We start from the raw sequence: 14,629 nt of genomic DNA on the forward strand, positions 1-14,629 counted from the left end.
TTGTTTCTGAAAATTGTTTTAAAAACTGAAAAACAAAACTACAACCAAATAGGACCTCAAATGTTTGTTTGTTTTTTTCTCGGGCCAAAGCTACTAAGTGTAACTGCAACTCAATGTTTCGGGTTCAACCTTATATATGTATACGCATCAAAAATTGATTTGTATATTGTATACACACTTGGGGAAATATATGTTTAGGGTTTATTGGTTGCTTGATAATCTGACATGAGTATATGATCATTATATTTTGATCTTTTCGTTACAGTGGTCACTACCATCTCAATTGCTTCGATCACTTTTCTTTCCACCAACTTAAAATCTCTTATGGATCAAATAAGAGGATCAATTCAGTTTTGCATTTGCTTTTCCCGGTTTCTTGTCTTTGTCTTTAATTTTGATGTTTCCAAAGGTCTCACCCCCCCCCCCCCCAGTATTTTATATGGGGTTTCACCGAATTAGTGTTATTTATCGACTAAATATTATGTTGGGAATTGAGTTGTAATCCTACATTGGTTAAGAATGAGTGATGTGAAGATATGTGACTCATAAATTCGACGCCTTAAAGTTTTGGGTAAATATGTGGGGTCCAAATCTCTTGGTCGTCTTCCGTGTCGGCTCATTGGTGCATGGTCTCATGCTTTAGGCCCCCTGTCTCCCCATTAAGTGGCATCAGACCTGTTGACGCGGTGAAGTGAACGACAATGCAAATGTGGATAGCTTCCCTCAAGGGTTAGTCGGAGGAGCTAGTCTTTAGATATGTTTTAGTTAGGGGAGTCATGCTCTATTATGTAATACAGGGAAACGTTTAGTTTTGTACCTTGATGTTAAGAGTTATTTTATGAGCTATCTTTATTTATTTTTTTGGTTATGTTAAATTTTGGAGTTGAAAATAAATCCGTTGTGCTATGCATATGACGTTGAGACATGAAAGTTGAAAATTTATATCTAAATTATCAGCATGACAGGTATTTTGGTGGAGAATATGTGTCACACCCTCTGTGTTATATGCATTTTACTCTGATTTATGATATAATATTTACGCGGGGTTTAGAGGGTGTTACACAGCGGGGCTGGTCAGCAGCGCTGGAGCGGTTGCAGGCGGCGCAAGGTAGGTAGGTCAGAGAAATAGGTGGATCAGAAATTAGGTCATGATACCATGGAGGAAACTAATTGCTTGAGTTTTCATTTAGTTGGAATCAATATAAATACAAAGTGTCTAAGGGTAAAGTCAACTATCCTAATTATGACACTACAAAATTACTGGGAATATAATATTACAAATAATATCCTATTCTATCACTATAGATAGATACTAAGAAGACAAAGATTGCATTAACATCAATATCAATATCAATATCATCAATCAATCAATATATATTAGAAAAGAAGAACTTCTATCAGGCTGATTTAGTGACGTGTCATTCTCACGTTAATTCTTAGTGACGTGTCATTCTCACGTTAATTCTCATAAAAAAAATTCCACGTGTCATTCTCAGGTTAATTCTCATAAAAAATACCTTTTTAAATTTTAGATTTGATTAGGATTTAGGTTGTTTATTTCTTGGTTTTATCTTAATTTATTTTTGATTTATTTTTATAGTATTAATTAATTTTTATGGTATTTTTATTGAATTTTCGGATTTTTAATTAATTCAGGATTTTATGAGTTTTTATTGTGATTTGCTAGATTTTGATAGTTTTTATGTATGTTTATTTAGTACCTTTTTTAAATTTTAGATTTGATTATGATTTAGGTTGTTTATTTCATGATTTTATCTTAATTTATCTTATTATTTATTTTTAGAGTATTAATTAATTTTTATGGTATTTTTGTTGAATTTTCGGATTTTTAATTAATTCAAGATTTTATGAGTTTTTATTTTGATTTGCTAGATTTTTGTAGTTTTTATCTATCTTTATTTATTACCTTTTTAAATTTTAGATTTGATTAGGATTTAGTTTGTTTATTTCTTGATTTTATCTTAATTTATCTTAAAATCCTTAATTAAATAAAAATCCGAAAATTCAATAAAAATAACATAAAATTTAATTAATACTCTAAAAATAAACTTTTTCTTCATCTAAAATTTATTTCAATAACAAATCTTGAAACCGATTTTTTAAAGGTAATTTTAAATCTGATAAACTTTTTCATAAAATTTTAAAATTATTAAAAGATTTGTCTTAATTATTTAAGATTTACCTAGATTACTCATTACTAATACTGCATCAGTCATCTTCTTCCCTATATGCCTCTACTGTGAACCGGTTGACATGGAGGAAAAATGAGGAAGATCACTCGAGTATGCAACTTGCTTCATGTGGTGCTGATAATTGTGTAATGTGATAATTGTGTAAGTGTTTGACATAAATGTTGTTGAGTAATTAGATTATTTTCCTCATCTTCTTTTGATATATTTGTTCCAATGTCCCTTATCTGAATTTTGCAATTGAAACTAATTCATCTTCTTCCCTGAGTTTTTTTTCGAAAAGAAGGAGCTTGCAGTGTCTTCCTGTATGAGTCAAATCCATATCTCGCGTTTCAAGGTATTCAGTTCTCTAATCTTTCTCTTCTTGCTTTGGATTATCCATATTTATTTGGGTTCTTATTTTCTGTTTTCATTTTATTTCTTTGTTCTTTTCTGAGTAGGAGGAAGAAAATCCTAACGCGAAGAAATTATAGGAACCCAATAATTGACAAGAGAAGAAAGAAGAATCTAAGTTCGTGTGAGTGGTGAGTTTCTGATTCAGGTTCGATGTGAGAATATTTTATAAGCTTTTCCCCCTCTAGATTGTGATTACTTCATTGGTGAGATTCATGCTAGATTGTGGAGACCCCCAAGTTACAGGTGCTCGGAGCTGCTTGCTGATTTTCGGGGCTTCAACTCAGATATTCGGTATCAAAGATCTCTTTTATGTTTAATCATTCATTATATTTCTTTTCAAGTTGGTTATGATGCATGAAGGCTAATTAATTGATGTTCCTTCTCTTTTGAGTTAACTTGCTAGCCGAGATAAGATGAGAACGCTTAAATGATGAAAGTCAAATCCTTTCTTCACTAGATTTCAGTTTCATTGACAGGTTGAACTTAGTTGTTATTGTTTATGCTTATTTTCTTATAAGTTTTTCTTTTCATTTGTGTATTAGGTTTTTCTTCATTGTTATGAGATAATTATGCTTCATTCCATGAGCCTGTCTCCTCAATGGCGGTTGCTTTGCATTAAGGAAGTTGAGTCTGGTCAAGTATTGTGATAATTTTTAAATGCTATCATCATCATTGTCCTTGGGTTGGATCTTTGGTCTGCAAACTTTATTTTTCTGGTGAAAGAAAGTTTTGGGAGAATGGGGGATTGATCCCATCTCAAAGTCCAAAGAAAAGTTGTAAGACCTGGATTTACAGAACAAGTTAATTTCCGACTCACGCGTAGAATCAGTGTAAGCGTGACAGGAGTTTGATGTTTGAGAAAGATCAATGAAGAAGAAAGTTCAGGAATTGCTTGAGGAATGTTGCGTAGTCGTTTTAGGAATTAGTGCGAGTCATCTGCACACCTGCCTTATGGCGAGCGTGTCCAGAATAGGTTAATTTCGCTTTTAGAGCAACGTTTTAAGTGAGATTTCAAATCCTTGGAAAATTTAAAGGTTCTCTTTATTTTTCCTTCGATCAGCATTTCATTTCGGAACCCTGGACTGTACGCACGATAGTATTCACTTTTCGGAAGTCCGACGACGCTAATTTCTTTGCTTCGAAACCCTAGATTCAAGCGCTGGATGAAGACTTTTTCTATTCGGGACTTCTAACGAAGTTTCTGTCCGCGTTGCTAGATTTGTTTCGACGTTTCCAATCTTTCTTCAGAAGGAAGTTTTGTCGTCCAACCATCACAGCAAAAAGTAGTTTTTCGGGACAGATTAACTTACACCGCTTTTGGGATTTTAGATATCGTTTTTCCCAAATGTCAGAGATTTATTTTGAGTTCTGGAATTCTGTCGCCAGAATCTCTCTTAGAATTCATCGGTGAACGTGCTGCAAAAATCGGAATCGCGAAATTTTCATTTTCCCGCGATTTCACCTGCCTATAAATAGTTGAAAAATCAAAATATATTCATTTTCCTTCCATTTGGGGCCGCGGATTGTGGAGAGCAAGGGAGAGGAAGATTTTCGCCGAAACTCGACCGATCTTCGCGCAGTTCGTTCCTACTTCAAGGTATCGAGGTAACTAGCTTGATTCTTACCTCTGATCATCGTTTCTACTGCTTTTCTGTAGTCGTTTCTGTGCTCAAAGTTTCGAGCTTTTCGTAAAACTGTCCGTTTTTCCTGATTTCTCTGTTGGGGTTTGTTCTCTACGTGCCCAAGAGCCTAAAACCTCCGTCGGTATTCGCCGATATGGATCGAGTTGTCCAAGATCTGAAAAACTGTTTCAAAACCCTTTTTGTCGCACATTTCGAAACTTTACTATCGAAAAGTCGTAATCTGACTTCATGCCTTTAGGATTAGTTGTCACGGAAGTCGTTAGGGTCATTGCTGTCAAATTTGTTTTCCGAACTGATAACTTTGAGGTTTTGAGCTTTTATTTTGGACCAAAATGCCCCTGAATAGCCGTATTTCGATCTGATCGTCCGAAAATTGTTCCGACAGTTTCTTTGCCTTAGTTTTACCCTAAAACTACCTTGTAAACAGATTTGATCGAAGAAAAAGAGCCGGAGCCCTTTTTCCTTTTTGGCCGAGAGCTTGTAGTGAGGGGGGGGTTTTCGTTTTCGAAAACTTGTCTTTTCGTACTCGATTGTAGTATTCTGAAGCTTTAATGCTTTGTCTATCGTTAATGTGTTGTATGGTGATCGAGCTAATCGATTTTGTTTGGATTTCTGCTTTGTTTTCTCCGAGGTTCAGTTGAAGGGACTTTGGATATTGCAGAGCAATCTTGTGAAGGATATTGTAACCACGAGACTGGAGTAGCTCGAGGTTAGGGCAACTTACTTATTAGCTATGACTGTATAATAGGCGTCGAGAAATTCGACTTATGCTTTGTGTTGATATTGATTATGATGATGAACTGATGTTATGATGTTGTCTATAACTTATGATGTTGAGATGTTGTTGAATGGTGCGTTCTGACGCGACTTCGGAGTGGGGATTCATTGATCTGGTGATCTTTGATATTTCGGGTTGGATGAACAACCCTAGGCAAGTTCAAACTTGAGTTTTGAGACTTAGCCATTCGTTGGTATTCGTTGGAATGCTTAGACTTTCCCCGGGAAACTTCTTTTGGAGGGTTTTTGGAAAACCTAGAATGAATAGAATTTTGAAAACTAGAGACTTTGGGAAACCTAGACTTTGAGAAATAAACTCATAACTTGACTAATTCAATTCGAAATAATTTTTTATTAACGAATAATCATAGGGGAACTAAAGGGGGAAAATAATTGTGAAAGACGGGGAAAAGTCGTCAAGTCTTGAAGTTACTGGGAATTTGGGAAAGCCACCAAGGTGAGCTATGGTGATGATTGAAAGTCACCGAGTACTTTAGTACTCTTATTGTTGGGGTTGTGTTGTATTGACCGACACTAACCCTGGGTTTTGACGTTGGGTCTTGTTGTTTGAGTTGTGTTGTATTGACCGACACTAACTCTTAGGTTTTGTTGTTGGAGTTGTGTTGTATTGACCGAAACTTACTCTTAGGTTTTGTTGTTGGAGTTGTGTTGTATTGACCGACACTAAACTCCCGAGTACTTTAGTACTCTTGTTGTCCGAGTTGTGTTGTATTGACCGACACTAACTCTTGGGTTTTTGATATTGGGTTTTGGGCTAAACACTTGTGTTGTGAGGACGATTCGATGTTTGGCTAACCATATTGCATCATGCATCATATGGTGAATAACGGGAATGGTTCACCATTGCATCATTTGGTGAATAACGGGAATGGTTCACCAATGCATTATTGATGAATAACGGGAATGGTTCATCATACGGTGAATAACGGGAATGGTTCACCAAGAGTGAAGAACGGGAATGCTTCACTAGTGAAGAACGGGAATGCTTCACTTGTGGCGAACGGGAACGCGTCACAAATATCCGGATCATATTGTTTGCATTTCACGCATACATTCACTCTGACTGGAATTGTGTGCTGTTTGATTTATTGAAGCATTGTTAGAGCCAATAACATGCTAGGATTATTTATATGTATATATCAACATATATATCTATACCCCTGTCACATGTTGAGTGTATATCTACTTATTTCCGTGAGTTGACCCTAGCGCCTTGGCTTTGGTTTCATGTTTGTGTTTGGGCGGTCGGCCTGCTGCCAGATGTCGACGGTGGTTTGGGTTTCGATGGTCTCTCCCTCGGGGGGGATCAGGGTTGAGTTGGAGGACCGTACTGACGAGCGTGGACGTCTGACGGAGGGAGTTCTACAACGCATGGAGCTGAGCTTCAACTTGCCGTCTTCAGTTCGCTGTGGACTCGGATATGTGAGCAGTAATGGGAGGGTAGGTTTAGGCAGGAGTCATATTTTGTGTAGAGCTCTGATTCGTCTTACTTTTGGGACAGGGTAGGTTCCCGACGCATGGCTTTTTGTGTGGTTCTCTTGCTGAGGATCACAGAGAGTCTGTCGGACTATAGGGGTCTTGTGCTGAGGCCATCTTGGGGCCGACTTTCTCATTGGATGACTGTACTTAAAACTTTTTACTCACACTTCTGGGATCTGTATATATTTGCCTGCGGGCACACTACTTTGGAGTCACTGCGAGTGCGCGTGACGTGGAAGTGCAGCTGAGGCTGTACATGTCTATATTTGATGTATATTGGTTAGTTTAGTGGTTGGGTTATGTCTTTATTTTCTATTGCTTTATTTAAAAGGAATCAAACGAAAAAAATTTACCTGTTTTCCGCGTAAAGTTTTTTTTTGATTACTAAAGTGACACCCGGAAATCGGGGTCTTACAAAAGTTGTTATGATATTTGTAGTGAGTAGTTTCTTTTAGATGTAGAATATATAAGGTTTTGTATCATATTTTGTATTTAATCCAGACTTTTTGATTAAAAGATAAATTTTCAGTGAATTGCGTTTTTGTGTCAGAATAACTTTGCTCTTTTCTTCCAAGTTTATTAGTCGGTGATGCATCATAATATTAGGACAATCTAACTATTAAATGGTAGCTTAATGGTGTATATTATTTGACTGAAAGCAGGGGCGGAGGCATGAATTTCAGAAAGGGGGACTAAGATATAAAAGAACATAATTTGCAAGAAAATTTCAATTTTTATCAAATAAAGAATGTGCAAAAAAGAAACATAAACAAAACAAGAATGAAGTAGCAGCCCAACCTAAGAAAAAACTCCTTTGTTGAAGGCCAAAACTTAAAGGGGACATTTTACAAATAGTTGGTGTGCATAATTTAATAACTTTTTTTACAAGCAAAACACAAGAATCACAAATTTAATCTCATATAATCACACCGATTAACATGGTTATAAAACTGGACCGTTTATCAAATCGGTGAGGAAATTGGTTCACCGTTCATTAGATCAATCGTAGTTGAATTGTGGTATGACCGGTATAGCTGCTATAAATTAAATATATCATTTAAAAAAAATTATATGGTAGATTACAAAAATTGATATTAAATAATTACCAAATTTTAACTGAGAAGTTAAATTTATATTTACCTTAAATATCATAGATTCAAATTGATTTCAAATAGTTTTAGAGGATTGTTTAAAAATTAACACAAAAAAATGCTATCAAATGCTTCGTATAAGTTAAAACTATTCTTTTATATTTTTTATTACTATGTTGGAAAGAGGTGCAACTCTAATGTCAAAAAAAGTGTAGCCCAGTAGCTTTCACGTCTAATAAAAAAGGCTCATATGTAACAAGACCCTAATATCTATTTCTAATTTCAATTGTTAGTGGATAACACAGAGGTTCAAAAGAATGTCTACTGAATCAGAAAGAGAAACGCAAACAACATAGAGATCACCCCTTCCTCTCAGCTCAACCTTCCCCTCCCTCCTCTCCTTCTCAAGTCTCACGCTGCTTCAATTTTTTTTCTTGAGACATTCCTAAAATTCATGTGTGACTAAGCATGGACAAGTCACCCTTGTGCCTCCGCCACTGCTTGAAAGTGAATTATGTCATGGAAAATCTCTCTTCACTTCCATGTATGTAATTTATGGCTTATGCTCCATAAACTAATCTCAGTGTAACATTTAAAATTATGTGTCGTACGACGACTAGAGAACTATTAAGATATTCGCATACAAATAATTCCATGTTAAAACTAACATAAAAATTAATTTTAATATCATTTCAATACTTTTTTTAGTTTTTAAAACAAACTTTAGATGTAAATATAATTAACTGTTTGATAATTTGATGATAAAAATATTTGTGCGGAGATTAGAAAATATTAGTACATACATAACTTATATTTATTTATGTTTATAGAATTAAAAATTCATATACAAGGGGAACAAGCATGAAAAATTTAATAGAGAAATAAGTTTTGATATAATTTCTATACTATATAACACAATATCATGTTTTTATTTTTGGGCAACTCTCAAGCTGATGATAAATTTATTTTGTGGAGATTAGAAAACATTAGTACATATATAATTTATATTTATTTATGTTTAAAGAATTAAAAGTTCATAGGAGGGGAACAAGCATAGAGAAATAAGTTTTGATATAATTTCTATGCAACATCCGGAAGCCAAAATAAGTCTTAATGATAGTTTATCTTTTTGGCCACTTTATATCAGTTAATTAAGTATATGCTAATAAAGCACTAGAATTGAGTGTATGAATTTATGCTCTTTAAATATCTACATCTTTATTATGATTGTTCTTACATTCTTAGTATCTTACATTTTTTATAATTTAAAATATTGATTGATGTTTCAAATACAATAGACAAATTCCCCGTGCAACGCGCGGGTAAAAAACACTAGTTTCTTATTAAAGAGACACTTATTGTGGTACCTTAAGTCAAATTAAAATGTGGTATTAAAAATGAGTTAGTTAAATAATAAAGACTGATGTACTGGTAAAATTTTGATTTTGTTCTATCGTAGTAAAGCAACGTTCCATTCTTAGGGATGTGAGATTTGCAAGTTGTGTTTTCTGAACTTTATTCATCCATCAACTATGGTTATTTTGCATGCATCTCTATCACCATCATTCGTTTCCACCACTTGTCCATTTTTCAAAAAAAAAAAAAAGAATTTCAGGAGATAAAGTTAATTGACAAGTAAAATCTAAAGATGTAGTATTTTCCTTAAATAATATGATAATAATTTATTAAAGTATTAAATGTGGGTACCTGACGAACGCACTATCGCGGGTGCGTGTCAAAGTATTTTTGCTTTGAATGCAGTACAAGGTGTTAACACCAGGATCATTCTCACAATGACTTGATAAATTATTAATTGATATTAGAGTAAAGCAAAAAACCTAAAAGGGGGTTGATTGATTGGATTGAAAAGTAACAAAGAAATAACTAAATAGACTAGACAGAAGAGAGAAAGCGTTAGTCATCGGATTATAACATTCAAGTGCAACAAACCTTCATTGGTTACAAAAGATTAATTCTTCCTTATTATTTCCCTAATTCGTGAGAGTTGATTAACTAAGCGAAAATCAACTCACAGTTTCCTAAACTAAGCGATTAAGAAACAGTTACGAAGTAACATGAACTAAGCGAACATGCATCAACTCTTATTTCTAAAACTACGGAATTAAGCAAACCCTAGATTAAAATTAGAGATGAAGAGAATTAATAAAGAAGAAATTTGCATTAAGAACAGAACCTCAAGTTTGCAAACACAAGAATATTAAAAATCCTAAGACTAACTAGGGAGTTTAGCAACTCATACTAGAAAAGAGGGAGAGATAGGAGGAGGAGAATGTGAGGTGGTGTGATGGTGGTTAGATGGTGGTGAGAGATGGTGGTGGTGAGGTCTCACTTATTTATACTAATAAATAAACTTGTTCATCAAGTAACAATCCTTGTAATCTAAATCTTTTCTAAATCTTCATAAAATCGGGCCCACAGAAAAGAGTAAGCTGCTGAACAATCAGGTATCCGCGGGTCCCACAAGAAGTCTGAATCTTCAATTAAGGTAAACATAAAAGTTGTAGCTCTTTAAGTCAGCTTCGCGGGCCTTCAATCGGATCTTAATTCGAAGTTCTGTAGCCCAAAATATGATCATTTTAGTACAGACTGTTCCAGACTCACAGGATTAGCGAAAGCAACTTTGCAAGATAATTATGACAACGTTAGAGGCTGATTCTCAAATTGTGCTGCACATGAAAGTTGTAGGGCTTTGAGTTATCTTTCCAACGACATATTATTTGAATATTTGTAGCTTCAGCTTCAACCTGTTCTAGCAAAAAAGTCACAGAAACTAAAAGAGTAGAATTAAGCACTTTTCTATGAATAATCCAATTAAGCACTAATGGTCAGAATATGGCTAAGTGATAACAATTAAGCACCAAAATTTATATAATGAAGCTTAGAAAGACACACATAAAGTGCATCAATTATGCGCTTATCAAATTCCCCTACACTTAACCTTTTGCACTCCCGGGCAAAACTTAACTTCAAAGAACAATCAGAAAATCACTGATAACAAGTACTTCCTAAAACATAAAAACTCAGCTCACACTTATCTTTGAGAGGTAGAAATTCATATTTATGAGCAAGAAAACAACCACTTCACTTTCCACAGAGATTGGATAAACAAGAACTCCATCACCTACATTCCAAGCCAACAAGAATTGCAAATTGAACATCAAAGTTGGATGCAAGTGTTATGCTCTCTACTCTCAAGTGTTTAGGCTTGTGTTTAATTTAAGCAACGCTCATCATCTCATGAAAATATGCATCTATCATAGGCTTGACAAGATTCTAAACATCAATTAAATTGAACAAATGCACACAAAAATCAAACGACTTTTCAAGGTTGTAATGAGGCTAAGGTCAAGGAAGGATTTATGAAAGATATTCAGAGTTAAAACCTTAGGAAAAATAAGAGCAATGAGGAATAATTCAAATTAAATCTACTCACAACCCCAAGAATTAACACATTCTTCCTTTTCACAGCTTTCTTTTTACAACTTTCACTTCCTTTTCTTTTTCTTTTATGATGAGTATCTTCCTTCACTCTATAACTTCTCTTTCTTTCTTTTTTCCTTTCTTTTTTTGCATTTTTTTCTTTTCAGCATTTCCATCTTTTTTTCTTTCAACTTTTTTTCACCTTGCTTACAATTTATCCACAAGGAAGGTACTTCTATTGAGCAATTTAGACCATGCATTCAAACAATTCACCCCCACACTTATTGAATACTACTCATTCCCAAGACAATTTCAAAGCTCTTACATTCCCTAAGGTAAGGTATCATCATTGTTTTTCACTTAGGCTTGTAATGAGCTGCAAAAGAATGGAGATATTAGGCTCAAAGGGGTTAAAACAAAGGTTAAAACATGTAATGGTAAGCTTTTTAGGCCAGTAGCTTATTGAAAGAAGAATGCCTTATCACTTCAATGTATGCACATGAACAACAATTTCAGTCAGAAACAAGTCAAGTTCTGCAGTGCATATAAACATGAGGAAATCACACAAGAAAGAAGAGAATCATGGCAAAGATATTACCATTCAAGTGTTTGGTCCAAAATCTCACAAGGTAGTCTCACATGGCAAGCATATAACACAACGAATCCAACAAATAAATTCTCAATGCAATATCATGATGGACTTAAAATGCAAGCAACTTCATCCAAAAAGAGACTTGAAACTTAGCATAAAAGTGGTTATATTGCTCACAAACTCAGTATCTCTAAAACTCATTGAAAAAGTGTGAACTATTTTATTGAAAACAAGAAAAACAAAGCAAATAAATTAAAATTGCAAACTATCCTAACTGAGGTTCTACTATTCCTAAATAAGATTCTCCCCCCCCCCACACTTAAATCACACATTGTCCACAATGTGTAGCACAAATCATCAAATAAATTAGACAAGTGTAATAAAAGAGAAAGGTTAGGAAAAACCCGGGATCAAGGGAGCTGGCGAGGCATGAAACCTCGTAATGCTGTGAAAATGCAACCTGGGTCTGGTGGAGGCCTTGCATTAAGCGGAAGCTCATAGTCTTGAGGCACATCAGCAACAATCCACAAGTCGGGTGGCTTTGGAGGGATCTCATCTGCAACAATCTTAACAAACCCAAACTATTTTCTAGCACTTTCAGCACGACTCATGACAATGTTCAGTTTGAGTAAAAAATTTTTCCGAGCATGTGTACCACCTGAAATAAGAGTAAATGAAAAATCAGTACATTCAACAATCAACTCTTTGTCTGGTGGCTTTGGCAAGGGTTTCAAAAAGTAGTCTTCCATGGAAATTGACTCCTTGCAATCAACATAGTCTCCAATAAGCACAACTTTTTCAAAAATATCTAGATTAATTAAAAGCGGCTTATGTAAAAAAATTGCTAATTTAGATCCACATTCTACATCCATCTTCTTAACTTCATTCCTTGCAAAACACTTCTTGAAATCATCCAACAACTTATTTTCTTCTTCAACATGGTACATCTTCTCACTCTCATAAGTTCTATGTGGAAGAGGGAGATGTATTTCTTGTTGGTTGGCTTCATCATTAGAATCTGCAAAATCAAAACATGTTGGACTATCAACACTAGTATCAAAAGCAACATTGACTTCAAGCTCACTAACATCACTAGAACCATCAGTGTTAGCATCAAGATGAGTATCAACATAAGAATTAACTTCATCATCTATCTCCGCATAAGCTTCCTGCTGCAATTTGTGAGCGCCTGCAACTAGCTCATTAATTGGAGCTTGTAAATTTTCAACATCTTGTAGGCGTTGATCAGCATTTTCATTGAGATTCGCAGACATTTGGTTCAACATGTCTTGAATTTCTTGCAATATGGAAGGTGCCTCGTGGCGAGGTTGTTGAAACCGGGCTTGATTTACTTCATATTGCTTTGAAAGGTCTTCCAAAAATTGGGGTGGATCATTCCAAGGTTGATGGAATTCCTCTTGAGAATAATGTATATCATGAAAACGATATTGAAATTCCTCTTGCGGATAGTAGCATGGCGGTGCATAAATAGGCTGCTGGAATTGCCCTTGTGGAAGATAGCAAGGTGAGTCACACCAAATATTTTCAAAATTCTCTTGTGGATAACATTGAGGAGTCTCAAACTCTTGTTGATGGTTCTTGAGAAACAATTGTGTAACAGAAAATATTAGTTCGTCGAGTCTGGCTTCAAGCTTATCAAGTTTAGCTTCCATCACTGCAAAAAACTCCACAGACTAACACTTGTTTTTGTTATTAAAGAGAACAAACGGATAGTAAAAAATATAAATCCAAGGAAAAAAAAAAACGTGTATAAAAGGAATATAAGAAAAAAGTAACAAAAATAAAAAAAAGTAACGAAGAAAAAAAATGTTAGTAAAAGAAAAACAAAACGAGATCTGAAAAAAAAAATGTTAGCAACGTATATAAAAAAACAAAGAATAGTAAATATTAATAATAAGAATGATATTAAAGGGAAAGAAGATAGAAAAGATAACAAACTAATATAGAAGAGAGGAAAGATATAGAAAAAAAAAAGATAGTGATCTAAAAATAGAAGATAGGAAAAATAATTAGAAGATAGGAGATAGAGATAAAAAATATGAGATAGATATATAAGATATAGATATAAAATAAAAACACGAGCTAGAATCTAATAATTAAAAAAAAAATCAAGTGGTTTATAAAACCAGTGGTTCCTCTTTTTTTTTGTTTTATTTAATAAAAACGAAAATAAAATAAATTAAACAAAAAGGGAAAAATACTCTAAAAACAATTAATAATCACCGAAGTCCCCGACAACGGCGCCAATTTGACGAATGCACTGCGCGGGTGCGTGTCAAAGTATTTTTGCCTTGAATGCAGTACAAGGTGTTAACACCAGGATCATTCTCACAAGGACTTGATAAATTATTAATTGATATTAGAGTAAAACAAAAAACTTAAAAGGGGGTTGATTGATTGGATTGAAAAGTAACAAAGCAATACTAAATAGACTAGACAGAAGAGAGAAAGCGTTAGTCATCGAATTATAACATTCAAGTGCAACAAACCTTCATTGGTTACAAAAGATTAATTCTTCCTTATTGTTTCCCTAATTCGTGAGAGTTGATTAACTAAGCGAAAATCAATTCACAGTTTCCTAAACTAAGCGATTAAGAAACAGTTACGAACTAACATGAACTAGGCGAACATGCATCAACTCTTATTTCTAAAACTACAGAATTAAGCAAACCCTAGATTAGAATTAGAGATGAAGAGAATTAATAAAGAAGAAATTTGCATTAAGAACAGAACCTCAAGTTTGCAAACACAAGAATATTAAAAATCCTAAGACTAACTAGGGAGTTTAGCAACTCATACTAGAAAAGAGGGAGAGATAGGAGGAGGAGAATGTGAGGTGGTGTGATGGTGGTGAGATGGTGGTGGTGAGGTCTCACTTGTTTATACTAATAAATAAACTTGTTCATCAAGTAACAATCCTTGTAATCTAAATCTTTTCTAAATCTTCACAAAATCGGG

This window comes from Lotus japonicus, chromosome 2 (assembly GCF_012489685.1).
Source record: "Lotus japonicus ecotype B-129 chromosome 2, LjGifu_v1.2".
Taxonomy (NCBI): domain Eukaryota; kingdom Viridiplantae; phylum Streptophyta; class Magnoliopsida; order Fabales; family Fabaceae; genus Lotus; species Lotus japonicus.